The following is a 25785-nucleotide window of genomic DNA, read 5'->3' as shown; positions in this document are numbered from 1 at the left end:
CTAGACAGCATATTAAAAAACAGAGACACTACTTTGCTGACAGAGTTCTGAATAGTCAAAGCTATGGTTTTTCCAGTAGTCATGTATGGATGCGAGAATTGGACCATAAAGAAGGCTGAGCATCAAAGAGTTAATACTATTGAACGATGATGTTGGAGAAGACTCTTGAGAGTACCTTTGACTGCACAGAGACCACACCACTCAGTCCTAAAGGAAATCAGTCCTGAATATTCAATGGAAAGACTGATGCTGAAGCTGAAGCTCCAGTACTTTGGCCACCTGATGCAAAGAACTAACTCATTAGAAAAGACCCTGATGCCAGGAAAGATTGAGGGCAGGGAGAGAAGGGGATGACAGAGGGCAAAATAGTTGGGTGGCATCACCAACTCAATGGCTATGAGTTTGAGCAAACTCTGAGAGATGGTGAAGGACAGGTAAGCCTGGCATGTGGTTTACAAAGAGTCAGAGACTACTGAGCAACTGAACAATAACAAAAAGCCCAGTTGATATATTTTGATAGGGGGCCAGGAGAGGGAGAGCCTGAGAACAACATAATGAAGACCTCAGGGGCCATTATAAAAGCCCAAAGAATGCGAAAATAAGATTTGGAAAGTAGAGTCCTGAAGCAGAGCAGCAAAGGCTGAAAGCAAAGCCTACCTAAGCTGGATCATCTGGACAGCAGTTTGGGAGTGGGGCACAGGCAGCAATCACACAGAAAACAGTGTGGAGGGGAGACGTGGCCACATGTGAGAAATGAGCTTAACTCCACAATTCCATCCACAAGGTCTGTCTTTTTAGAATATGCCATCCCTCTAATCGGCAGGCAACTGCTTTGGTACCCTGGTGGAGAGGAGCCTTCAGTTTGGGGTATCTTATTAAGATGTCAACAGACCTTGGAGTGTTCATAGAGGAGCAGGGAGATGATTACAGGGGCTGGAGGGGTTGATTTATGAGCAAGATGGAAAGACTAGTGCTGTTACTGCTTCGATAAATGATAGCTAAGGGAAGCATAATGATATCTATAAATATTTGTAAGAGGAAGCAGTAAGAAGAGAAGGGGCTCTTATGCTACCAATAGAATACAGTGCCCTTGCTTCCCTTTGCTGAATTGCCAGGAAAAATTTTCTGACAGCAACACCATCAGAAGTGCAGAAAGATCAGCCACAGGAGAAGGGTGAAACTGACAGCCCAAGATCACTTAAGTCTGAGCTTCAAGAAAAGCCACCAAGTGTGTTGAAGGGCACCCTCTGCCCAACTCAGGAATGAACTAGAGAGGCCCTGGTAGAAACTGTGGGCTCTGGGGCATCCTGGGCTCATCTCTCACTAGACCCCTCTGCACTAGTCAGGTTGATTCGCCGAGCCTCTGTTCACACTTTCCTCTTACGTTGGAACACAACCCCCAGCTGTCCCCATTCTATGTCCACAGTTAATGAAGTGAGTGCCTCCCATAGCCCAGGCACTGAGCTGGCACAGGGAAAAGGCAAGGAGACAGTCATTGTCTTCAGGCTGATGGTTAACAGGAAAATCAGTCAAGCAAACACATAAGAAAGTACAAAATGATGAGTGAGATAATAAACAGGGATCCAGTGTCCTCAAGCAATAAAGAGAGGAAGTTCCTGATTCAGACTGGGGCTCTGGGGGTGACAGTTCCTGAAATGTGACCATGTGTCATGAAAACAGCAACGGTCAAGAAGCCCCTTCCTCCCCCACCCCATTTTTCTCTATTCTGGGAAGTGGCTTACCACTGAGAAGCTTGCTCTCCTGGCTTAGATACGATGGGTCAGTTCACTCTTTATCACAACTCCCCATAAGACCTGCACGTGAGTCACTTCTTTACCTGTGACAAATTCAGTCTCAACTCTTGCCTCTTTTACCTGAACCTGCTGAAAAAGACTTTCCAACTCTCCGTCTTTTGTTCATGATTTAGTAGCTGAAATTAGAAATTATCTTCCCCAAATTAGTTAGATATATGTCCTATTCGGTTGACTTGAGCTTCTGATTTCAAAAACAATCCCAACTGTAAAATCAGCCCATCTGGAATTTGTCCACCCTTTTTTCTCAAAGTCTAAGACAAAGCCTCTGCTGAGACTCCACCATCTTCAGGCCTGACGTGTTCTCTGTATTACAATAGCCTGAATGAAATAAGTTGCCTTAAATTTGGTATCTTATCTTAAAGAATGAATCAGAGTTAAGGAAAAGGGAAGAGGGAGTATGCAGAAAGGACTTCTGTGGAAAGAAAATGCATTGTATTCAGGCCTGAAGCAAAAAGACAGAAAAATATATAGTAGAACTGCCATAGCTGAAGGGCCATGTCTGGGACTGGGGTGAGAAATTCAATGAGAAAAGCATCATTTATTAAAAGACATGCCCCTAGCCAAGTGTCTGTTCTGATTCAGATTCCTTGCTGTAAAAACGGAGGAAAAGATAATAACTATCTCATGAAGAAGGTCACATCGGCAAGCTCCTGGCATCTGGAAGATGCTTAGTAACTAAGCAGTATCCTTAGGACAGACTTTTGCATGTGGCGGGTAGACAAGAAATATTTCTTAAATGGTTGGTAGACAAAGATTCCCATATCACCTACTACACTCAAGTGAATGAGCTCAGCCAACTTGGTTGCATGTGGATTATAAGCCAGCACAAACTAACCTTGAAGCCCTAGAGTCTGCTGTGAGAGTCCCAGCCTGGCTTGGGACACTCCACTGTACTTCAAGATTCTCAGAATGCAAACAGACCATATTTTCCTCCAGAGCATAAATTCACCTATGTTCTCAGAGCAGTTGGCCATACTCTGTACCCTAAAACTGGCGGGGTCAGTCCAGTGTGAGAGTTCCAGGGCTCACGCAGGACACTGTGTGTGTGTGTGGTCAACTTGACCATGAATCAGAGCCAGCCCCAGCCCCGGCACGGCCACCTGTGGCAGCAGCATGCGTATGGACGATTGGTTAGGAGGGATAAAAGCAGATTTCCCAAACCAACTGTATTCAATGCAACATATTTTTCATATGTTTAATGGAACAGAAATTTTTATTTTAACCGACATTTATGGGCATTACTAGTGTTCTGCGAAGGAAGCAGAAACCTGGTGGGGAGAGATAGCAGGTAGAGGAATCATATTATTTTTATCATAAGATTAGGGCCCTCTGTGTATTCTTCCCCCAAGGCTGCCTTCTCTCCCTCCCAGCCTAGAGAAACAAGAGATTATATATGGAGGATCCTGCTGTACAAAGCCCTGACTCAGTTAACCCTTCCTCCATGGCAATCTGGGCACCAGAGACCCCATTATTTAAGGCTAATGTATTGCTTTTCTACTGCCTGGCTCTGGGAGATCCAGATTCTTGGCGCCACAGACTCAGGCACCAGCCAAAGCAATAAAGAGGAGACAATTCTTCATTATCATCCCTGGAAGCTACTCAGTGACAATGGGGGAGCTGTGGTTTGGGATTGTTTGTGTTTCTGTATATACTCAGAACATGTGTCCTGAACTTGTGGTTTTAGGGACAATTAGCTTTATCTCCTTTGACCATCTCACTCCTCTACTTTGCTTTAAAACTTGGCACTTCCAAGAGTTAAACAAAGATGACTAACTTGAGAAGGGACATCTTTGAGACAAAAGTGTCCTCTCCCTCACTTCCCTCTTCCTCTTTAATTCCTACCACACCCCTGATAACCTTCTATTCCTTGTTTCCCCTCACCCTCCATCTCTGTTGCAGCTGTCGTTTTTCTCCAGATATAAAGGAAATCCTGGTTACACATCAGGGTTCTAATCCTCATAAGCATGGCTGAGTAAATCAAGCAAGGCTGCTTTTGGCCCCCTGTGGAAGTGCCCTGAGCCCCTCTATACACTATGAAGCTAAAATTCCATATGATTCCTGTGTGCCCTCTATCTCCATAGTTTTAGAAGCAATTAGTGCCCTGAGTAGGAACATTTATTTCATTAGTTTAGCCCTGATAAACCAATATAAAATAACATCCACATTTCCGGTGGTGAAACTATCTTTGTAAACTGAATAATCTGGGGTGGACCTCAACATTAAATTTCTAAATAGTGCTTAGTATTTGCACAGTATCATTTGCTGAGCTTCTCCGCAGCTGGCCAAATACACTTAGCTGACCACTCTCCTGGACATTGTGAGTAAATGAACAGCGTGGATCAAAGGAAATATGAACTAGTACCAGAAAACCCAAGGGTAGTCCCACAAGATTAGTCTCATGCTTGAAGCAAAATCCAGATAAACTTGCCCTGTGGCAAAGTGGACAGGAAGCATGCAGGGTTAGGCTGGCATAGAAGATGAAGTTCAGGGTGCACACCATTCTCCCATCACTTTGCCCCATCATGGTCTGCTATTTGTATGTAAGCTTCAATCAGAGTTTAGAGTCATGAAACATATTTCCTGGCTCAGAAACTGCAGTAAAGTAGCTTCAGTTCTTTTCAGCCTGGGTCTGATGCTGAAAACCATACCTCTTGGAACTCATGAACATATCACAGATGCTGAGCAGGTGAGCTTTAAAAAATGGGTTTCCATCTGAATAATCTGTCAGGCTATAGGCGACGAAAAGCTATTTCTGACTCCAGCAGGAATGAGTGATTACTTTGATAACAAATTAAAACAAGCTTGGAAATTGGAAATTACCAGAATTAAGCTATCTCCAGTGACTGACTGAGCTCCCCTCTCCAGTACATTTTCTTCTGTATTAACCATAAACATGAGCTCTTCATTAATAGAAATTGGTTCATTGCTACTGGCCACAAGGGGAATCCATTGGATGTGTGGCACTAACTTCCAACCTGATCAAGAAGACAACTTGTTCTTAATGTGAGTGCTTTCTTGGGAACTTAAAAATTCTTTATATCCCCTTTGGCTTCTTGCATATGAAGCCAATTGTAATGTTCAACTTTTAAATGTTCGAATATTTTCTCTATATGAGATGTTTATGGTACCAAATAATTTCTAGATGATTACTGTTTTTAATAACTATCTAATTACCATATTAATCAGAAATGTCCTTTTGGCTTGTAGAAAGTATCAAGGGACAGAGGTAACAAACAAAGATATTCCCGTTGCAAACCACATGCCTGAGACATCCAAGTTCCCTGTTCACAAAGTATGGAAGTGCTGCTGAATGGAAGGCTTTTCACCCTCGGTGAGTAGAAGAGAGTCCAGTCTCCTCACTAACCAACTGTTCAGGATTTAAAATGAAATGAGGGTCCTGTGACTGCCCCAAATCCTCAGTATCAGGACACACAAATAAATAACCTTTTTGTCCTTTAACTTCATATGAAGGAAAAGGTTGCTATGTGGTGATAACTATATTGAAACATCTTTTCTCGTTGCTTTGTCTGTTGATCCCTGACCAATATGCGATGAACTTATACAATGATAAAAGAGAGAAGTTAGGTGGTCCAGTGGTTAGGATTTGGCACTTCCGCTGCCATGGGCCACAGTCAGTCCTTGTTTGGGGAACTGTTAATAAGATACCACAAGCTGTGCAGCACAGCCAAAACCAAAACAGGGAGGCTAATATTCCAAAGAGGCCGTTTAGCCTTGCTAACATTTCATCAAGTGCCCCTTGCTGTCTATTTAGCTATCAATTGTCTAAATCACAAAGGCATGTTCCCTGATGCTGCCCCCTATCTTCCTGTGATGGTTTCTGTGGATAGGTAAGATACATAAGTGATCTATTCTAGCACACTCTCACTCATTCTTGTGGCAAGAATGTATGGGGTATGTGTGTGTGTGTCTCAACAAAGGAAAAAATAGTGAGAATTTCCCGAAGTATTGAATGTTTCATTAGTGGAAATGTACCACTATATTTTCTGTGGTTTATGTGATGGTAATTTTCCTGTTTCTCTTTCATACTGAGCTTGATGGACAAGCCCTTCTTTAATGTACAAATAATCTTTATGACCCTTGTAAGCAGGTCTGATGATACTCAGCTGAGTAATGTACCAGAACTGAAATTTCCATCTACTTGATGTTTTGCACAGGGGTTTTGATGAAGTCACTGTCACCTGCTATTAACTTAATATCAAGTCTTAATAGGGTCCCTTTCTCACCATCTCCACGCTGTTGGGGTTCAAATTAATTACTAAGTAAAAATTCTGTCACATAAATCCTCACTTACCAGGGAGGGAAAAAAATTTAACCTCATTTGTGAGCTTAAAGAGCAGCCTGTGGAAGAAGATTCTCCTGCAAGGCACAGCAAAGAAGTCTGTGTTATCAGTGAGGAAGTTGGAGTTCCTGCAAAGTTGGGGTTCACTTCCTCATGCTCAGCCCTGTACCCTCTTTATCAGCATCCTCACATTTATTCTCAAAATTCAGTAGAATCTTCACTTAGTGCTCTTTAGTACCAAGTTATGGGGAAGCAACAAAAATCCCTTAAAATTAAACTATTAGAGGATCAAATGTATAAAATAAATCAAGTGGGGTGTAGGGTGAGATAAGCTAAACCTCCTCCAATCCTGATATTCTGTAAAAAGTCATGATCTAATAAAGACGTAAGAATTTTGAAAATCTACTTGCCTTTTGATATTACCTAAAATTTCACCATCAGAAATAAATTTGCTATTAAATGGTAATATCCTCAGAGGGGCAGGGAAAGGGAGGAGGGTTAGGAGAGGATAAAAAGAGCTTAATCTCTCTTAGGTACATACAACTTCATGATTAGAATCTCACAAATAGAGAAGACAGGGTGTTCAAGAGAACCTGGACTAGTGAGGCATCCCATAATAGTTGAGTGTTGCTGAAGGGTCTTTCCAAAGGTTAAGTAAAGTAATGAAGATAGCTTTGCCTAAGTCACAGTTTTTGTTTTTGTTTTTGTTTTTGTTTTGCGGGGGGGGGGGGTGGGGGCAGTGATTGTGTATTTTATTAGTTGTTTATTGAGATATAGTTGGCACATAACATTCTTTAGGTTGTACAGTGTATTGACTTGATACATTTATTTATCACAAGAATCTTACCACCATAGTCCTACAGCCAACACGCCTATCACTTCACATAGTTATCATTTCTTTTTTGTGGTGAGATGACTTAAAGTCTTAAGCTCTTGGCAGCTTTGATGTATACAGTACAGTACTGTCAACTATAATCACCATGCTGTCTTCATATCTCCAGAACTTACTCATCTTCTAATTGCAAGTCTGTACCCTTTCTCCAGCATCTCCCCAGTTCCAATTCTTCATCACAGATCTCCAAGGACAAGAGAAGAAAACAGGGGCTGGGAGTAATATTAGAATCTACAAAAAGAAAAAACTTGCAAAAAAAAAAAGATAATAATTAAAAGCTCAGAGATACTTTAAAACTCATTAATATGTAAAGCCCTTAACTTTAATTGCTTATAGGATGCTAATGATACAAACAGATTTCTCATTTCACCCTTTTTCCTAAAATTGAAATCTACCCTTGGAAAGCTTCCCTTAAGTCCTATTGGAAGTATTTTGCTGATTCTAGATTCCTCAACCTTTTTTTTTTTTTTTCTGTTGGTTCTGACTGCCCAAATCTGTAGCTCTCCTCTAGCCAGATTTCTACCCTTGGCTCCTGGAGCAGATTACCAGCCTAGGTAAGCACAGGAAGTGCCTGGAAGTTGGTGTTCCCAGGCTCTCAGTCAACAACTGACATCTGGTGCTACTGGAGTATGAAAGCCTCCTACCCTCAGGTGGAATGAACCCTGAGGCATGACCTACACTGCAGAACTTTCTTGGGTCAGGCTGAGGTTGCTCTTCATAGGTCCCTGCCTCCAACCTCAGCCTTGCAAGGCTTTTTCCCTTTTCCTGGATTGTTTCCTCCACTTCCTTACTGGGCTTCCCCTGTGTCTCAGCAGTAAAGAATCCACCTGCAATGCAGGAGATGCCAGTTCAATCCTTGGGTCAGGAAGATCCCCTGGAGGAGGACATGGCAGCCCACTCCAGTATTCTTGCCTGGAGAATCCCATGGACAGAGGAGCCTGGTGGGCTATGATCCATGTGGCTGTAAAGAGTCAGACGCAACTGAAGCAACTGATCACACACTTACTTCCTTACTAGATTCTTCCTTATAAATCACTATCATTGAATTCATCATCTTAGGACATTCTTATGGGGAAGGCAACTAAGCTAGACTGTTGCTGGGTGTATCTACCTGAAGGTCTGGATAAAACTGCACATTATCATAGGCAAAGCCAGGGTATCATCATGCCTCACCTGTCTCTTCCTCCTGTTGTTTCTGTTAAAGATGCAACATTCTCATAGTTACCCAGGTACACAGCTTTTTAGAGCCATTTCTATTATTTCTTTTTAGTTAATGAATTGACATTTACATTAAATTTTATAATTTGTAAAACATTCTCATGTATTTAATAGCATCTTATTTTCAAGATAAAATAGGTCAGATTTGATCATATCCTATAGATCAGATTTGATCATATTCAGTCTTAGAGTGAGGCAACAAAGGATACAGGAAATTAAATAGGTGGTAAATTGAGTAACTGGAATGAGAACATGTGCCTTTGACTTTGATTGACTACTTTTCTACAAAGCCAGATGTTCTTCCTTCAGGACACCTCTTTTTTTATTTTTTCTATTTCTTTCACACAACCTTGGTTTAGAACCTTGCTATTCTTTCTCAGGTGATAGCAGGCATCTCCTAAAGGGGGGTAATCTGCCTCTGTTTCTTGCCCTCATGCCCCTCTCAGATTAGGATCCTTACATAACATCTTTTCTCACTTACCTATGATCTAGATCCTACAGACATTTCTGGTTTTAGCTTTTACTCTTCCTCGCTTTCTAATTCTAGAGTGTATTTGTTACTACATCATAGTTTAGCTATATTTAATAGTATAGAAAAGGCTTCATTGAAGATGGGTGTGGGTACTGCTGTAACAAACACCAAAAGTATATGCCACTGATAGAGCAACCAAGCAGTAAAAGGAAATAAAAGTCAAGAGGCTGGAAGACGGCTATGCCTGATATGCAATGGAAAACTCTTGACAGAACTGTCATCTCTTATATAACTTGGAAGGCAGATCACATATCTAATGAGCTTACTGCACTGGAGAAAGAGGTTGGTAAACTTAAAGCTAGTAGTGTATGTTGAAAAGGTGACTAGTTTCTAGTTGACAAGGTGGCAGTAGAAGTGATAAAGCCACCTCTAGGTCTGTTCCTAAAATCCATCCTACACAATCCTTTAGCTTTCTTTCCCTCCACAGGCACCTTAGAAACCTTATGTCAGAGATGGCAAAACCTTGAGATGGAAAAATCCTAGACCCCAAAAAGTGCTGGAGAACCTTATCTCCAAGGAAAATTGCCAAACCATCCATTAGGCTCTAAAATGAAAAGAAAACAACATGTTACTCTGTTTAACCCTGAGATATTGCTGCTTATTTTGATACCAAGGTGTATTCTAGACCATCCTGTTTGAAAGCCTGCAATGCCAGCATCTTTTATTCCAGCATCTAATAGCATGCTATGATAGAGCTAAATGTTCAGTGCTTATTAAATTAAATAGAAACAAAACCTCATATCATGAACTGATTTCAATGAATAAAAAGTAGACAGCCATTATGGATACTAGTGCACAACAACAACATAAATAATGTAAGAAATAAACAGCAAGGAAGAAAATGATAATTATGTTTAATATCTCAAAATAATCATTCTTAACAGCTATGAATTGAATTATTCAATTATAACAAAGTGAATAGAAAACAATAATGAGTTAAGACATTTTCCAAAAATATTCTTTACAATTCTCCCAAATTGTTTTTATGTAAATCATTAAATAAATAGATGAAATGTATATAAGCTACATTCTTTATAACAAATTTATTGCTTTTTTAGTTAATGCAATAAAAATATCCTGCTAGTTGTTTATTAAGGGGGTAAAAATATTAATTAGTTAACAATGTTAGCAAACAACTCAGAGCAAGAGAAGTCAGGCTTGCTGGGGTTTGTGACATCCACAACATTCGAGACAGGATTTATTAAACTGTTTCTTCAGGACTCGGGTTTGCAGGGTCGGGTTCTGGGGGCCCCATCCTGCTGCGTCGTCAAGGTGAGTTATCTGAACATGACAAAAGCTGACACAGGGACATGTTACAGGCCAGCAAACACCACAGTTCACGAATTATTAAAGTGACTTCCAGAAAGATAGCTTTCCTCACTCTGCTGGCCTCCACAGCTTCCAATTTTGTCTTGAGCTGAGTGTATCAGCTTTCTTCTTTAAGTCCTACTGCTGAGAATTCAAGGATCAGTTGTGTGAAACCCAAACCAATGCATTCCACATCACTGTCATTTAACCTCTTGCCATTCACACCTTCTGAGTGGCCTCTTCTCATTCTACCCATACCCGGATGTCTGCATTATTAACATTTCTGTAATGAGATCATGGCTTTTTGTCAGTAGGGTCTCTTCCAGCTTCTTCAAGCTTTCCTGCTCTGACACTAGATTCCACCCTCACCTGCCTGCATACATCCCAGCTCTCCAACAATGTGCCTTGGCTCCTCAGAGCTGTGGCCACCTGCAGTTTGTTTCCTGGCTAGCCTGGGCTCCAAAATACTGGCTCTACCTCTGGTCAGATTTTTACTTCCTTTCCAAATATTAGGACCCTTCATGGGCACACATCTGCATCTCATTTGCTTTTTATGGATGTAGTCAAAGCAAACCCATAGAATATGGAGCAATGAAGCAAGTCAAGAGCATGAAACTGATGAGTCTATTCTTGGACTGTCCTTCTCAATTCCCAAAACTGGTTCACTGTGGCTTGCAGTGTCTCTGCTGCTCTCCTAGACACTCTTCTGAGCCCAAATGCAGGAAATCACAGCCTCAAAGTCTTTTCTATATTTTCCTCCATATGCCTTCCAATCGTACTCCCAAATCCTGCCCCATAAGGCAGTGGGCCCCGACCCTTCTGGCACCAGTGACCAGTTTCATGGAAGTGTTATAGCCACGCTTTCCGGGAAACAGACTCACTCAGAAGGACAATGCAGATAGTGGAGTGCAGTTTATTACGCCGGCGGGCCCAAGGCAGAGTCTCCTCTTAGCCAAGGACCCCGTCCAGCATTTGTGAAAATCTTTTATACCCCATGCGTACGTGTCTAAACCCACCACTTGCCCCATGTGTACGTGTCTTAACCCACCACTTGCCCCATGTGTACGTGTCTTAACCCACTACCTGCCCCATGTGTACGTGTCTTAAACAGTCAATAGTCAATAAGCCCGCAGTTACATTCCAACCAGTTAATAATCGATAAGCCTGTGATTACATCTTGACAGATACAAAAAAAAGTTTATGACCTGTCCGGAGACAGGTGTGATTACGGTGTGCTTCCTCTTAGGCAATGAGTAACCTGGATGTGATCTTCAGGATTCCTCTGTCTGGAGGGGGTCTTATCCTTCCATTGTCGTCCTCACAGGCACTAAGTAGAGAGTTCAGAGTCCACTGGAGAGGCAGTCGAGCACAGCCAGCACGGACAGGCCTGAGATCGAGTTCAGGCCCTATGAATTCCTTCTTCAGAAGACAATATATCCATGAACCAGGATGGAAGGGGGAATGGTTTCAGGATGATTCAAGAACATTACATGTATTGTGCACTTTATTTCTGTTATTATTACATTGTGATATATAATGAAATAATTTTGCAACTCACAACAATGCAGAATCAAATCTTCAAGCATTGGAGTATCATAAAGTGTGCACCACCTAGATCCCTCACACATGCAGTTCACAGTAGGGTTCAAGCTTCTGTGAGAATCTAATCCTGCTGCTGATCTGATGGGAAGTGGAGCTCAGGCAGTGTTAATAATACAAACAATGGGGAGCTGCTGCAAACACCGATGAAGCTTCACCAGCCACTCACCTCCAGCTATGAGACCCAGTTCCTAACAGGGGACTGGTTGTGGACTCCTGCCCTAAGGGACTTATTGGGTTTTATGTAAATATCATGAGACAAGTGACAAGTGCAGAAACTACCTCAAAGCTTGACTATTGATAATATTAATAACTGTTCTCCCTATGAACTATTTTGGTAGAAAGAATAAGAGTGATGCTTGCCAATTGCATAATAATTGCAATGTGCAGCATTATTTATTTTAAGAACTAGGGGAGATAATGAGTTCACTGTTTTCCAGAATTTCTGGAAAAAATATCTCCATGCATGTTAGGGCATCTCAAGTCTGGGCAATTAGCATGGGAATTACTCTAAATGGTCATAATACATTTAAAAAAACGATCTCAGATTTTTTAAATTGCACTTCCCAACTGTAAAAAAAGGTTTCAAGCACATATATCTTTTTTATATTTATAAATTATACCTATATATTATTGCATGATTACATTATGAACATTATAAAGTGTTTATAAACAGAAATTTTAGAAGATGAGATAAGAGAGAGAAAGAAGGAAAATAAAATAAGCTCTCATATTTTCTTCACTCCTAATAGAGTTTTATATACTCCCTGAGGAAAGAGAATCTCACTTTGGTGATGGCTATTCTAAGAAAAGTATAATAAGCGGTAGGTGTTACCTTAAAAGTGTCAGTGACATGATCAGCATAAGGCAGCAAGGAGTAGATGTTGGTGGATAGGACGCTCAGATCCTATTCTTAAATTCCTGCTCAGAGTAAAGTTTTCCCTGCAGCTGGAATATACATTATTTGTATCTCCCTTTATTTATATAAGTCAAAATGTATCTGCTTTGGATGCCATGGACAATCTCTAACCATTTCCTCATATAGAAATCTGTGAGAGAGTCAACATTTCCCACTCATCTTTGTCCCTGGTTCTCTTGCCTAAATTCTTCCAATTTAGACTGCTTCCTTGGGAGAATCATGGGTCCCGCTATTTCTTCTTTCTTGTGGATCCATCTACTGGATCCCTCGACGGGAAGATGTGTATGTGCTGATGGGACAGGAAGATCCAGGTGCCTTGGTATTTTTTGTTTCCATATAATAGGCACCCACTGAAACCAGCTAAAGGGCATCGTGAGTTGTCCTTGACTCTCCAGAGCACAAATAGCATTTATCTCTGGGCAGCAGGCAGCGCCAACGCGGGTTTTTGTCAACCTGTCAATTTTTTTTTCTTAAACAGAAAGCAGAGTTCAGTAAATAAAGATAAATGATTGTGCTCCTTCTCTGCAGACCCTGGAGCTAAACTGAACAGGCCTCTTATGGTTTGGCCCTGCTTCATTGACTGTTCAGACAGCCCAGTAATACGACAGATGTACCCAGCCATTCCCTCTTCCCCGCTGTCCATTAGATTATGTTCATTTTGTCTGAAATGCCATTAGAAGTCTCAAGGTCAAAGAAGTCACAAGGAAGAAAAGAGGATGACTAATTTTTTTTTTTTTTTTCTGCAGCCCTTCATTGCCCAAAGAGCCTCCAGACAGGTGGGCTCCTGCTTTGTGAGAGGCACAGAGAGGGGAGCTCCATGCAATTTACTTGAAATAAAATGCAGGTGTGCAATTAACCCAGACACACTTCTGGCAACCATCACAGCCCAGCACTAGAAGTTTTATTTTAATCAGGGGAGAATGTTATTTGGGATATTTTCCTAAATGACAAATGAATGATTTGCTTGCAACATGTTGAGGAAGAGCTTAGGGAACCGTTGGGGCTAGCCATTTCTTTCTTGTCTTACTTTTTTTGAAAACAAAAAAAAGTGTACTAGTGTTTTGGTCTCCAACAGTGTTCCCCCTGGGATTTCTTGAGGTTATCATGCAAACAGGGAATTTGTCCCTGCTTAGCAGCTGTGATTATGCACGTAATGGTCCTTGAATTTATATAGTGCATTACTCCTGAGCTCAGATCACTTAACACACATGGCTACATCATTAACACTTAGAATCATAGAATGTGAAACTGGAGGAGACCATGAGGATCACCTGCTTCAGCTCCTCCATAGACAGAAAAATGTACAGTGCTGTTACATTGAGGCCCTTTACTTGCTTCATGCTTGGGGGGCAGGTCATCTTTCTCAGTGATGACAAAGAATACATTCTCTTCCTCTCTGAAAGCTTTCACAGCATCTAGCATAAGCCTGTGTGTAAGAGAATAGAAACAGGCCATACCATTGTCTGGTAGTTAGAAGTATGGAGTCAAATAGTCAGAAACTAAAGATAGACTATGTAGTCTATCCAGAAATCCAAGAATTCTGCCCAAAAGTCCAGAACAAGGGTACACAAAAGAGAAATTATGTAAGAGGGTTCCAATTTCCACCACTATTTCAACCAAATTCATTAATTGTTAAATATTTTCCGAGATTATATGGCATGAAGTTATTGTTTGAAAAAGTTCTCCATTGCTTAGTTAAAAAAAAAACGACTTAGAGAAATCTTCCTGTAGCACCCTCAAGATATTATCATCTAACTTTCCCTTGAGCAAGTGTGGGAAAAACAGCAGAATTTAACTCCTGTTCCATTTCACCTTATAGAGTTTTGGTTCTGTGAGGCAAAGATGTGACCAAAAAGTACAGAATGATCATATGCATGTTTCTGATGCCTTTATTCCTATCTTATTCCATTCAATAAGTGTTTACTGAACCTCTTGTTATGGTTATCATTGCATTGGAATGAAGGCTGTGTGTAGTAACAGAAAATAAACTCTTGATGAGCTTCAAATGATATTTTAGCAGAGGAAATCTATAACATACATAAAAAGCTATACATTTAGGAACATAAGCATCAACATGCACAGTTCAGAACATGAGAGAATAAGCAAAATATAAATTAGGTGAAAAGATGAAAAACCTGAAATTCGTTGTACTTGGAAGCAATCTTGTGTACTATTTCTTTTTTTTTTCTTTTTTACTAATTTATTTTTTGAAGGATAATTGCTTTACAGAATTTTGCTGCTTTCTATCAAACCTCAACAGGAATCAGCCATAGGTATACATATATCCCCCACCTTTCGAAACTCTCCTCCCCTCTCCCCATGTCCATAAGTCTATTCTCTATGTCTGTTGACTCTTAGGTACAATTTCTTTATCAGATGGGTAAGTAGAGGCCCAGGGAAAGAATGTGATGCACTCAAGTTTGCCCAAGACAGAAGAAACTTAACTGCTCCCGACCCATATGCTTCCCTTCCTCCAATCTAGTATCCTTTTGTACATTATGCTGCTTTATTTAAACTATGAAGAAGGAGACTTTGAGAAGAAATCAGGGCGTAAACTAGGGAAGGAGAGAGGAGAGCCCCCTCGGTACAGGAGGAAGAACAAGGGGGCAGCTCAGTGGGCGGCAACCAACTCGGCTGTGAGGGAAGCCAGATGACTGTAGAAGACAGCTCCACCAGACAGTCATCAAGTGTGACCCCGCATGAGGCGCCGTGTAAGATGCTGTTCACACGTGCTTAGTTGCTCAGTCGTGGCTGACTCTTTGCGAACCCATGTACTGTAGCCCACCAGGCTCCTCTTGTCTATGGGATTCTCCAGGCAAGAATACTAGACTGGGTGACCATCCCCTTCTCCAGGGCATCTTTCCAATCCAGGGATCAAACCCCTGGATTGCAGGCAGATTCTTTACCATCTGAGCTACCAGGGAAGCCCAAGACAACTGTGAGGGAAGCAATAAATAGGTAAGTAATGTGGTTTCTGCCTTCAAGGAACCCTTTCCAGAGTAAGGAGATAAGAAATACTACAAACATCGACAATTCAAAGATGAGCCCCATAACAGAAGGACAATCAGAGTGCTTGGCAGACTGTGAGCATCTACATACTAATGACTGTCGAATTTCATCCAGACTCAGCTTCCCATAGTAGCAAGTGGCAACACCATAGCCACAGCATCTATCCAGTACCTCAAGCCAGAAACCTGGGAGTCATTCTTGACTCTTTCCTCTCAAGATTCCCTGCCAATGCCCTAGTCAAAAATGCCTTTACCTCCTGAACTAGAACACCAGTGTCTTAACTTGTCTCCCTAACTTCTTCCTTTGAAAACACGAAATACATTAGAACTTAAATGACTGTTCTTTAATTCACATCTAACTGTATCCTTCCTCTTACCTTTGCTCTTAGGATTAAGTACAAAACTACTTAAATGTTAAAAGAAGTTTTCCCCATTTTCCTCCTACTCCCCTCCCCAAACTCATCTCCCGCCAGTTTTCTTTCCCTTTATACTCTCCAATCTTAATATTCCATCAATAGCTGGTTCTGCTGGATTCCTTCATATTGCCATGATTTGTTCCCTTTGCCCAGGCTGTTTCCCTATTCGCATCCCTACTGGACCTGTCTCACATTAAGTCACACAGGCACACAGGGAGGCGATACAGACATGCTGGCTTCATCTGGCTAGCTCCTATTCATCTTCAGATTCCAGCTTAAATTTCACTTCCTCCAGAGTTTCCCTGACCCTAGGCTAAGTACAGACCCATTTTCCATAGCATCCTATTTTTTTCCATCATAATATGTACCATATTTTATAGTACCTTTTTTAAATGACTGTCTTCCTCATAGGAGCACAAGACCCTCACTTGTGCCCTGCTCTGTTCCTAGAAAAAACAACACACGCATATAGCGCTTAATAAATACTGGCTGAACAATTACTTGATGATATCCAGAGCATTTAATCTCAGGTAAACAAATCCCCAAAGGTTTAAAGGAGGGCAACCTTTAAGTGAAAATTAGGTATATTGGAGGCAATTTAAAAGATTCCTCTCCCAGGAGGCTGGTGCCATGCCTTGATAGACCATGGCTGAGATCGACATTTTACTGAGCATTAAATTCATACAAAATGTTAATGGGTCTGGGAAAAAAAAAAAGGCAATTGCAATGGTAACAAATTAGGGGTTTGTTACACTAACTAACTTTTCTCTATTAACATAGAATTTACTTTGAAGAGCAGAAAGAGCCAAGTGAGCAGGTTTCATAATTGCAGAACTTTATTTTCACTTTATTCTAACTTCCCCAGTGAAAGAGAACATAAAGAAAGCCTTTTGCAAATGGATAATTACACACCACATCTCAGGATTATGAGATACTGTGTAACCTTTTCTCCTCCTTCTAATGTGACTGAGCACCAATGCCTAGCTATTCTTGCCTTTATGGGAGAAAAAAAGCATTTTGAGTCACTCTTCACATCTAATAGTATGATTTCATGTTTATTAATGTATACGCATAAAATGTATAATTTTTCAGCACCTGAAGGAGTCATCTGGATCAGCTAACCCAAACTTTGATTTTAAAAGGCTGAAACTAAGGTTGAGGAAAGTTAAATGATTCCTTCCAACACGAAAATTCTGGAATAAGAAATTTAAATCAAATGAACAATAATAACTGCTTTTATGGAGAAACAAAGTGGGCAATCATCCTTAGGTGTGGAAAGAGAATATAGAATGGAATCAGGTATCCAAAGGGATAAAAACTTGATTCAGAGATCTGCTTACTTAGTTCAAGTCTAAGACAGTTTTTTGACACCATCCTCTGCACACACAGAAAGGTAAGAAACTATAAAGTTAGGGGCATAGACAATGGAATCACACAGGTTTGTCTCCAAACCAAAACGAATCCCATTCACGTCATGATCCTCAAAATATTATCTCCCCCATTTCTATTTATTCATATGCTCATTTTTCTTCTACATTTATTTCCATTGAACTTATCATCTGATTTATTGTCTATTTATTTATTTAATATGTCTTTCCTCATTCTACGAGAAGGTAAATTCTATATAATCATGAAATTTATTTTGTTTACTGATAGTCCCCAGTACCTAAAATAGTGCCTGAAACATAATGGTTACTTAATAAAAAACTGAATAAATAAAACACTGTTTGAATAAATAAAACACCAAATTAACTGAATGCTAATTTGACCCTGAAAAGAACATGGCTGCTTGATAGTAAATGCTGAAAAGAGCCACAGAGTTCAAATTATTAGTCAAGATATCAATAATATGATTTGAGGTATATGGAGCAAATTCTGCAGCCCAAAAAGAATCTTACATTGAATGCTTTTGGAGTTTGAATTTCATCTTTAAATGTTAAAAGTCCAGGAAAAACAGAAAATCTCACTCATGAAGTGAGTGAAAATGAAAGCAAAAAATTGATATGTCTCTATGCACCCTATTTGGCCTAGCATTTCACATACTATAGTCAGGGGGGAAAAGGTATCCATTCATGATCATCAAAATAAAAGAAGTCTTTGAGATTTTCCATAAATGTGACTCTATAGCAAGAGAAAACAAAAAGAAAACCTGCTTTCCCTATGCTGATGTGTAAAGGTAAGTTATGATCTTTGTGAATATGATGATTATATGAGGTGATTTCTGTTTCTTCACCATCACTCCAAGGTAAATGTGGTGATTATGGCTAATTTTGCATGTCGTTTTTATCTTTAAAATACTTGTTTTGTTTTAATTTAGTAAGCTGTTCTGAAGACGGACTCTCTCTGCAAGTAAACATTTCCTTTTCTTTTCTCTGCGTCATCCTATGACCAAGCATCGCTGATTGATGGAGTCACCATCAGTTGCTCCTCTGAACTCCTCAGCACTCTAGTCAGTACTACACAATTAGCAGTACTAATACTAATAACTAATTATATAATTTTTATATCACTAAGTATTCTTTAAACAGACCTGGATTTAGAAGCTAAAGGAACTCCATTCACATCCAGGGTGTACCTAATAAGGCTGGACAATCTCAGGCAGCTTAATCTCTCTACATTTAGAATTTCTCATAATCATTGAGATAACGATGTCTGTCTTCATTCACAGTGCTCAGTGAGACATAGAAGAGGTCATCCATGTGATGCTCACAGCACTGCACCTCATACATTATAAACATCTCAGCTGCTGGCTGCATTTGGATCTAAGTTAATCTCCCCTAAGATTGTAGCCTCTGGAGTCTGAGTTCTCAACCTTGGCCATGTGGTAGAAACATTGAATAGATTTCACAAAGCACTGGTTTTCTGATCCCACTCAGACTGATTTTATTCTTAGGAGAGAATCAAGTGTTAGGTAACTTTTAAAAGTTACCCAGGTGATTCTAACCTACAACTAAGGGTGAGAGTAATGAGTGACAGTGCTGAAGTCAATCTGCCTAAATTCAGATCCCATGTTCTGTGACTTTGGACAAGTAAATTAGTACCTCTAGACTTCAGTCTCCCAATACTTAAACTGGAATTATTAATGGTAGCTTCCTCACAGGGTTGTCATGAGGATTCAAAAGAATAAACCATGGAAAATCCTTAAAATATCATTGACTTCATGCTTAAAGCTCAAAAGATTAGAGCTAATATTTTTAACCCCAGTCATGGATCACAGCCTTGTCATGGTGAAAGGGTTTCTGTAACTCAGTGCTAGACAACCCAAGATGGATGGGTCATAGTAAAAAGTTCTGACAGAATGTGGCCCACTGGAGGAGGAAATGGCAACTCATTCCAGGATTCTTGCCTTGAAATCAAATGAACAGTATGAAAAGGCAAGAAGATATGATGCTGGAAGATGAATCTCCCACCCAAGTTGAAAACTGTCTAATATGCGACTGGGGAAGAGTAGAGGACAATTACTAATAGCTCCAGAAAGAATGAATCAATTGGGCTAAAGCAGAAATAACACTCAGTTGTGCATATTTCTGGTGGTGAAAGTAACAGACAGGTATGGTCTTAGAATACAAAGTGAAGTAGGACAAAGGCTAACAGAGCTTTGTCAAGAGAAACCACTGGTCACAGCAAATCCCCTTTTCCAATAGCCCAAAATCAGATGATTATGTTTTTTGCAGCCAAAGACAGAGAAGCTCTTTACAGGCAACAAAAACAAGACCTGGAGACGACAGTGGCTCAGATGAAGAGCTTCTTATTGCAAACTTAAGGCTTACATTGAAAGAATAGGGAAAATCATTAGGCCATTCAGGTATGATGTAAATCAAATCCTTTATGATTACACAGTTGAGGTGATGAACAGATTCAAGAGATTAGATCTGGTAGAGTGCCTGAAGAACTATGGATGGAGGTTCATAACACTGTACAGAGGCACTGACCAAAACTATCCCTAAGAAAAAAAATGAAAGAAAGCAAAGTGGTTTTCTGAGGGAGCTATACAAATATTAATAGCTGAGGAAAGGAGAGAAGTGAAAGACAAAGGAGAAAGGGAAAGATATACCCAACTGAATGCAGAGTTGGGTATAATCCAGAGAATAGCAAAGAGAGATAAAAAGGCCTTCTTAAATGAACAATGCAAAGCGGAAATAATAGAATGAGAAAGACTAGAGATCTCTTCAAGAAAATTGAAGATACCAAGGGAACAGTCAATGCAAGGATGGGCAAGATAAAGGACAAAAACTGTAAGGACCTCTCAGAAACAGAAGAGATTAAGAAGAGGGTGGCAAAAATATACAGAAGAACTAAAAAAGAAAAGAAAAGAAAGTCTTAATGACCTGGATAACCATGATGATGTGGTCATTCACATAAAGCCAGACATCCTGGAATTTGAATTCAATTGGGCCTCAGAAAGCATTATAATGAACAAAGCTAGTGGAGATGAAATACCTTATGAATATTCAGTGGAAGTGACAAATAGATTCAAGGGATTTGATCTGATAGAGTGCCTTGAAGAACTATGGATGGAGATTTGTGACATTGTACTAGAGGCAGTGATCAAGAACATCCCCAAGAAAAAGAAATGCAAAATAGTTGTCTGAGGAAGCCTTACAAATAGCTGAGAAGAGTGAAGTCAGCCAGAAAGATAAAGACCAATACAGTATACTAATGCATATATATGGAATTTAGAAAGATGGTAACGATAACCCTATATGCAAAACAGAAAAAGAGACACAGATGTCCAGAACAGAATTTTGGACTCTGTGGGAGAAGGTGAGGGTGGGATGTTTCGAGAGAACAGCATCAAAGCATGTATATTATCTAGGGTGAAACAGATCACCCGCCCAGGCTGGATGCAGGAGACAAGTGCTTGGGCCTGGTGCACTGGGAAGACCCAGAGGAATCGAGTGGAGAGGGAGGTGGGAGGGGGGATCGGGATGGGGAATACATGTAAATCCATGTCTGATTCATGTCAATGTGTGACAAAATCCACTACAATATTGTAAAGTAATTAGCCTCCAACTAATAAAAATAAATGGAAAAAATAAATAAATAAAGGCAACGGAGAAAAGGAAAGGTATACCCATTTGAATTCAGAGTTCCAAAGAATAGCAAGGAGAGATAAGAAAGCCTTCCTCAATGATCAATGCAAAGAAATAGAGGAAAACAATAGAATGGGAAAGACTAGAGATCTCTTCAAGAAAATTAGAGATATCAAGGGAACATTTCAGGCAAAGATGTGTTTGCTAAAGGACAGAAATGGTATGGATCTAACAGAAGCAGAAGCTATTAAGAAGAGGTGGCAAGAATACACAGAAATACTATACAAAAAAGATCTTCATGACCCAGATAACCACGATGGTGTGATCACTCACCTAGAGGCAGAGATTATTGAATGCAAAGTCAAGTGGGCCTTAGGAAGCATCACGACAAACAAAGCCAGTGGAGGTGATGGATTTCCAGCTGAGCTATTTCAGATCCTAAAAGATGATGCTGTGAAAGTGCTGCACTCAATATGCCAGCAAATTTGAAAAACTCAGCAGTGGCCACAGGACTGGAAAAGGTCAGTTTTCATTTCAATCCCAAAGAAAGACAATGCCAAAGAATGTTCAAACTACCACACAGTTGCAGTCATCTCACATGCTAGTAGAGTAATGCTCAAAATTCCTCAAGCTAGGCTTCAGCAGTATGTGAACTGAGAAAAAAATCAACTGACACAAGAGTTGGACCAGAAAGAATAGTGAAGTGAGAGTGAAAGTGTCATTCACTCATTCGTATCCAGTTCTTTGCGACCCCATGGACTGTTCAGCAGAATCCACTCCTCTGTCCATGTAATTCTTCAGGCAAGAATATTGCAGTGGGTAGCCATTCCCTTCTCCAGAGGATCTTTCTGACCCAGGGATGGAACTCAGATATCCTGCAATGCAGGTGGATTCTTTACCATCTGAGCCAGCAGGGAGCCCCCACGAAGAAGGTTGAGTGCCAAATAATTGATATTTTTTAATTGTGGTGCTGGAGAAGACTCTTCAGAGTCCCTTGGACAGCAAGGAGTTTAAACCAGTCAATCCTAAAAGAAATCAGTCCTGAATATTCATTGGAAGGACAGATGCTGAAGCTAAAGCTCCAGTACTTTGGCTACATGATGTGAAGAGCCCGATTCATTGGGAAAGACCCTGATCCTGGGAAAGGTTGAATGACAAAGGAGAAGGAGGCGGCAGAGGATGAAATGTTTAGATAACATCACCAACTCAGTGGACATGAATTTAAGCAGACTCAGGGAGATAGCGGAGGATAGAGGAGCCTGGCATGCTGCAGTCCATGGGGTTGCAAAGAGTTGGATGTGACTTAGCACCTGAACAACAGTGACTACAATACTGTTAATAAAAACCATCTGTTTCATTCCTCTCAAGGACTGGCACTGTGACTCATGTTCATTTCTCACCACAGAGATCCTGTAACCAATGACTGCTCCAGTCATGAGCATAGACCAGTTAGGGCCTTCTTTTGACTATGCTACAACGCGTGACCCTACAGGATAGCATCTTAATGTAAACCGTGAAGACCCCACATCCACTCACAGTTCAGAGATGATCAATTGGGAACTGTTTATGGTAAGACATTCACCTGGGAAATATATGAAAACAAGAATATCACAATGGGAAACGAAATACCTTACCACATCACAGTTTTGTCCTTGGCTGGCCTTAGTGGGGAGCAAATGGGAAGGGAAGAGATGACTGTGTTTTAGCATATTTATATTATGGAAACAAGCAAATTGAAAGAATCTCAGTCTTCAATATGTGAGTGATATCAACCTTGAGGTGAGGAATCCCTAGAAACTTATCTGTATCCTTTGATGTGAGAGTTTATTACATAGGTAGAACATTAGAAAGGTGTTATTAAAAACCATGTGGTGATCCAAGTTTCAATCTTCCGAGTAATACTTATCAAGAGGGACACACAGTATAATGGCTAAATGATGTTTTCTCCATTATATTGGCACTTTACAAATTTAGACAGGAACAATTACCTCATATAATTTGTTTTCCATTGACAGCTTCAAAAAGAAAAATACCAAATAATTATATTCTTGTTACTCTCCAGAATTTTCATTTGATACTCAATGGAAGACTAATATGAAGAGGTGGAAAATAATTTCTCTTCACCTATTTGGTGTAATTTACCTTTATTACCCAAGCTCTTTACTGAAAATTCAATAGTCTTTATATAGCTTACCATCTAATCTATGAACTTTGCATTCTTTTAATTTTGAAACTGACTACATAATACAAGGAATGAGGTTTTTTAAAAAATGAATTTGTAGTAACAGTAACTAATTTGACATATGGTGAATTGTTCTATTTTCTGACATCTTATAGTGAAAAAACATGATGCTTGCTACATTATAGTAATGATGATTACTTCCAACATATTTAATAAAGTGCTTTAGATTTGACTATTTATATTAAATTAACCAGATGGTGATAGCACATAATTTTGCCCAGAAATGTACATTAATTATTAACAATAAATGTAGGGCAAAACAACAGACTTTAGTAATATAACTGCACATCTGCAAAGGAGGTTGTTGGCGATTTGAAAATGCTAATCCTGTGATTAATCTTCCATTTGGCTACTGAGCAGCAGAAGTCACACAAATAAGAATGCTAAGATGAATGATGGAGTATGCACACTTCAAAATAGATTCTGATCTCAGAAGAAGAAAGAGGCTTTGTGGGCCATAGAAACTCCCCACCAAAAAATGTGTAACTTTATCACAGAACCATTTTGAGGAAGATGTGTTCTGTTGTCTTTATTTGAGGCATTATGTCCTTGGGATAACAGAATCCCAGGGACAGGAGATCCTGGTGGGCTGCCACTATGGGGTCGCACAGAGTTGGACACAACTGAAGTGACTTAGCAGCAGCAGCAGCATGTGAAATGAGCACAATTGTATGTAGTTCGAACATGTTTGGCATTGCCCTTCTTGGAGATTAGAATGAAAGCTGACCTTTTCCAGTCCTGTGACTGCCCTGAGTTTTTCAAAGTTGCTAACATGTTGAGTCCAACACTTTAACAGCATAATCTTTTAAAATTTTAGATAGCTCAGCTGAAATTCCATCACCTTCACTAGCTTTGTTCATAGTAACGCTTCCTAAAGCCCACTTGAGTTCACACTTCAAATTGTTCGGCTCTGGGTGAATGACCACATCATCATAGTTATCCAGGTCATTGAGACCTTTTCTGTATAGTTCTGTGTATTTTTGCCACCTCTTCTTAATCTCTTCTGCTTCTGTTAGATCCTTACCATTTCTGTCCTTTGTTGTGCCCATCCTTTCATGTAATGTTTCCTTGATATCTCCAATTTTCTTGATGAGATCTCTAGTCTTTCCCAGTCTACTGGTTTCCTCTATGTCTTTGCACTGTTTTTGTAAAAAGGTCTTATTTCTCCTTGTTATTCTCAGAAACTCTTCATTCAGTTGGGGATATCTTTCCCTTTCTCCCCTGCCTTTGCTTTTATTCTTTCCTCACCACTTGTACAGCCTCCTCAGACAACCACTTCACCTTCTTGTAGATATTTTTAGTCACTGCCTCTTGTAAATTATGAACCTCCATCCATAGTCTTTAGATACTCTGTCTACCAGATCTAATCACTTGAATCTACTCATCAACTCCACTGTAAAATCATAAGGAATTTGATTTGGGTCATATCTGAATGACATATTGCTTTTCCCTACCTTCCTTAATTTAAGCCTGAATTTTGCAATAAGAAGCTCATGATTTGGGCCACTGTCAATCCATCTGGTGATGTCCATGTGTAGAGTTATCTCTTGTATTGTTGGAAAGGGTGCTTGCTGTGACCAGTGTTTTCTATTGATAAAACTCTGTTAGCCTTTGTCCTGCTTCATTTTGTACTCCAAGGCCACACTTGCCTGTTCTTCAGGTATTTCTTGTCTTCCCACTCTTGTATTCCAATCCCCTATGATGAAAAGGACATCTTTTGTGGTGTTAGCTCTGAGGTCTTATAGGTCTTCATAGAATTAGTCAGCTTCAGCATCTTTAACATTAGTTGTTAGGACATAGACTTAAATTAATGTGTTTCTGCATGATTTGCCTCTGTAGCAAACTGAGATCATTCTGTCATTTTTGAGATTTCCTCCAAGTACTGCATTTTGGATGCTTTTGTTGACTATGAGGGCTCTTCCATTTCTTCTAAAGGATTCTTGCCCACAGTAGTAGTTATGGTCACTGAATTTCATTCGCCCATTCACATGCATTTAAGTTCACTGATTCCTAAGATTTTGATATTCACTTTTGCCATCTCATGCTTGACAGAGTCCAATTTACCATGACTCATGGGCCTATGCAAGGTTCCTATGCAATATTGTTCTTTACAACATCAGACTTTATTTTCACCACCAGACACATCCACAACTGACCATCATTTCTGCTTTGGCCGAACCACTTCATTTTTTCTGGAACTCTTAATTATTGCCCTCCACTCCTCCCTAGTAGCATATTGGACACCTTCCAACCTGGCAGGCTCATCTTCCAGTGTCTTATCTTTTTGTCTTTCATACTGTTCCTGGAGTTCTCACGGCAAGAATACTGGATTTGCTTGCCATTTCCTCCTTCAGTGAACTATATTTTGTCAGACCTCTTCACCGTGATCTATGTGTCTTGGGTGGCCCTGCAAGGCATGGCTCATAGCTTCACTGAGTTACACAAGCCCTTTTGCCATAACAAGGTTGTGATTCATTAAGTAGATGAAAAGGATTATTTCATGA

This window comes from Cervus canadensis, chromosome 23 (genome assembly GCF_019320065.1).
Source record: "Cervus canadensis isolate Bull #8, Minnesota chromosome 23, ASM1932006v1, whole genome shotgun sequence".
NCBI classification, from domain to species: domain Eukaryota; kingdom Metazoa; phylum Chordata; class Mammalia; order Artiodactyla; family Cervidae; genus Cervus; species Cervus canadensis.
Note: the sequence above shows the minus strand (reverse complement) of the source record.